At 37.1% G+C, this 4,137-nt stretch overlaps 2 pseudogenes; both read left to right on the top strand.

Annotated features, from left to right (window-relative positions):
• The first annotated feature begins 531 nt into the window (after positions 1 to 531).
• Positions 532 to 968, top strand: LOC133763183 (synaptonemal complex central element protein 2-like; annotated as a pseudogene).
• Positions 969 to 2,199: 1,231 nt separating this feature from the next.
• On the top strand, positions 2,200 to 3,171 carry LOC133767001 (proteasome maturation protein-like; annotated as a pseudogene).
• Positions 3,172 to 4,137: the final 966 nt, after the last annotated feature.

The following is a 4,137-nucleotide window of genomic DNA, read 5'->3' as shown; positions in this document are numbered from 1 at the left end:
GCTCCTAACCATGTAAGAAATTGTAAATATTTCAAGGTATGGACCACCCTTCCTGCATATATGGCCACATGAGGTTTAGTGAAAAAGTTCTACCAAAATCAGAGAGAGAGATACACTCAGTACATTAACATAGAACCATAAAGAGAAATAGTATATATTTTATTGATTCACAGAAAATCTATATCCAAACATAAAATAAATCCCCAAACCCTAAAATATTATTGCTGCATATTGGATCCAATGGTTCAATAATAATTCTGAATGCTGCCTTTGGAGAATATAATGTGTGTGGAGAGAGCCCTGCGCATGTACAGAGGTCCACCCACTGAGGTGAGGAAATGACATGATGGAGTGACAGGGAGTGGACCGACCTGAGTTTAGTAAAAGGACCAAGAGCCATTGCTGACCACTGCCAACAAGGAGCATCCAAGGGCAAAGAGTTCTGCAAAGAGCAGACTGGTCACTGGCCAGCCAGGAGGCAGGTCTGTAGCCCTTCTATGGCAAACTCTGGTGTCCAGTGGCCAACTGACAATGTTGGATGTGAAGTCAGGGGCCTATTTCTCCTCTCTGGACTTGAACATCAACATCTTGAAGAGGAGGGTGCTGGAACTGATGGAAAACATCAAGGAGAGCAGGCAAAAAAGGACCACACCCACACTACCAACTTCAGGGACAGCTTCAAGATCCAGGTTTCCAATCGGATGCAGCAGCTGGAGGAGAACACGTATTTGTTTTGCGATTACTACAACAAGGTCATCCAACCAAAGCCCCAGGAGTTCTCCCAGAAAATGGCCAAGATCAGCCACTTGGAGACAGAGCTCAAGCACGTGTGCCAAACCATGATGACTATGTACAAAGACCTGTGCAAGCAGCCAGAGGCCTTGTTCTCAGAAGAGAGTCACAAAGATGGAGATGCTGACACACGGTTGGCTGGTGAAGACAGCTGCCGGAGATCACTGTCTCAATGACCACCACCTGGAGGGGCAGAGGCTGTGTCTGAACCACATCCATGAGATAGTTTTCCACAGTTCTGTATAATAAAGTTGCAGAAAGAAAACCCATAGCCCCTTGTGCTAGACATCAAAAGGTGGCTTTCCTATCTGGGAAATCCAAACCCCACACCACTGAGTCTCACACAGTTGATTAAACGCATGATCAAAAATAAATAAATAAATCAGCTTGCTATGGCTATTAATTTAATTATAGAAAAGTTACAATATCAGCGTTTACCCAAAGCAGTTGTTTTGCTAGAGTCCACCTTTATTTCTTTCTAAAGTTTGCTCTTCTGGTAAACAGGAATTACAAAGATTTATATAATGCAATAAGTGCTGCCTAATGAACTTAATATTATCTTTATTAATGAAACAATAAACAGCCTTCTTAATATTGGTTTAATGAAGATTGTGAACTCTGACATTCATGTGCACTTCTTTAGGGAGAAAGTCTCTAGTTAATAAAGATTTAGTTCTTTGAACCAAAAACAATCTAAAATCACTGTATTACAGGTATGACCTTGAGCAAGGATAGCAACAACAAATTTAAATTACAAACATATATATGTAATATGTATTAAATGTGTACAGGAAAAAAGTAGTTATAAGCATTCATGGATAATGTGATTAAATCTATAAAATTTCCTGGAGAAAGTATCTATTTAATGCATAGCTTTTATTAAATTCTGCTATTGTTTCCAAGATGTGCATGTCTATATTTCAGCATTTGTATATATCAGAAAAATAAGCAATTCAAACAAGTAAAAATAAATCCATGGTTAATCAAAATAACCTCAATTATTAGACATAGAAAATATTTTATTGAGAAGCATACAGGAACATTTAAAATAGAGAAAAGGCATATAACTGATAACATATTATTTAATTTTAATATGAGATATTAACATCTCTGTTCAACTGAAAGTAATCTAAAAATTTATTCAGTCATAAACAGTTTCTAAAATATCTGAGGGGATTTTTTCAAATGCTATAATTTTTATATATAAAATATAATTAGGATAAGATACACATATATTTAGATAAGAGCAATTAGAAAGAATTTCTCCTAACTGATAGTAAAATGTATCATCATCTATAATAATTAAATCTCTGATATTATCATAGGATAAGTAAACAATGAATAGAACAGAGGATAAATACTATTATGAGCAATGGGGCTGGCTGACCATAACTGAACACATTGAAGATGAACACCAGAGGACTTGGATTTCACTGAAAGGACAGTATTCCAGTTACTGAACTCTCAGTAAATGTGCCATATTAAAAAAAAATTAATAATATGTTATCAGTTATTGGGCTGGCGCCACAGCTCACTAGGCTAATCCTCTGCCTGCGGCGCTGGCACACTGGGTTCTAGTCCCAGTCGGGGCACCGGATTCTGTCCTGGTCGCTCCTCTTCCTGTCCAGCTCTCTGCTGTGTCTGCGAAGGCAGTGGAGGATGGCCCATGTGGGCCCTGCACCCACATGGGAGACCAGGAGAAGCACCTGGCTCCTGGCTTTAGATCAGCGCGGTGCGCCGGCCACAGCACACCAGCCGCAGTGGCCATTGAGGGGTGAACCAATGGAAAAAGGAAGACCTTTCTCTCTGTCTCTCTCTCACTGTCCACTCTGCCTCTCAAAAATAAATAAATAAATAATATGTTATCAGTTATATGTCTTTTCTTGATTTAAATGTTCATATATGCTTCTCAATAAAATATTTTCTATGTCTGTAATAACTGAGGTTATTTATATTAATCATATATTTGTGTTTGTTTGAACTGCCTATTTTTTGATATATACAAATGCTGATATAAACAAATGTGCCTTTTGTAAGTCAAAGTGTTTTCATAAAGGTTTTCCTTGTGTGACAAATGAACTTTGCCTAGTCATCCTCTTGAATTATCAGGAAGAAATTTCCAGCTCAACAAAGATAAAACAAATTTTTCTACACTGAGAAACATCCAGAGTCCATTTGCTCCACTAAAACTACAAATGGAATTCAAGGCAGTGCAGCACGTACAGAGTCTTCTATTTCTTACAAGCTCAAACCTCTCAGGATATTTTGAGAGGCAATCATGAGACTGCTGGATTTGAAGCTACCCTTGATAATCCATCACAAAGTGAACTAATGGGAGAAACACACTTGACGGTGGAACATAAACTCGTTTTACTGTAATTCAGTACTCTGTCCTTGAAAACAGAGGGGCAGTGTCTTGTTTATATCTGTCTTCTGGCTAAAATTTCATGTATACAACATTAAAAATACTAACACATAAAATATATAAACATAAAAATGCTATTATATAAAAATTTAGCAAGTTAAAATACATTAAAACGCATAGCTCATACCATAAACTAAAATGCCAGTTATTAAGGATTCACATGTGAAAAAGTAAAAACAGGGGTACATCGCTTCTCAGCCTTTTGGCCAAGATCAAGTGTAAAACAGGGGTACATATTTGGCATAATTAAGATGCCTGTGTCCCATATCAGAGTGCCTGGATCTGAGTCCTTGTTCTGCTTGCTACCCGGCTTTCTGCTAATGCAAACCCTAGGAGGAAGTAGGTGATGGCTCAAGTACTTGGGTTCCTGCCACCCACCAGTAGACTTAGATAAAGTTCTGGGCTACCTGCATTAGCATGGCCTAGTTCTAAGTGCTGTAGATATTTGGGAAGCGAACCAGAATTTAAAAGTTCTATCTGTCACTCTTTCAAATAAAACTTTTTTAAAAAATAAAAAAATTAAAAGCAAAATAATCAACACTAATTTTTTTAAAAAATAATAATCTTGTAGTGAATGTGTCTTTATTAATTCCTGAAATTCTTGATTCTATTTATATTACCTTTTTGGGGATTTGATATTCTCTAATAGATTTCTGAGTAGTGAAATGAAATATGTCAAAGAACTCTTGTGTTTTGTTCCACGATTTAGTTCCACTGTTTCTGCATCTAGTTGGCTATTTTGTATTGTGGCTTTTCAAGAGCTGGGATTCTTGCTGATTCATATGAAAGCACAGAGTAGTCAGCATTAGTGACCTGGATAAGTTTCTTCAAGTGAACTTTACTATCTTGAAAGCCTTCAATAAAGAGGCTGATTATAAAGATCTTGCCAGTGGTAAATCCCTGTAGCATATTCTTTTTTT

Source organism: Lepus europaeus, chromosome 1 (genome assembly GCF_033115175.1).
Source record: "Lepus europaeus isolate LE1 chromosome 1, mLepTim1.pri, whole genome shotgun sequence".
NCBI lineage: Eukaryota > Metazoa > Chordata > Mammalia > Lagomorpha > Leporidae > Lepus > Lepus europaeus.
Note: the sequence above shows the minus strand (reverse complement) of the source record. Positions and strands in the feature narration are given on the sequence as shown.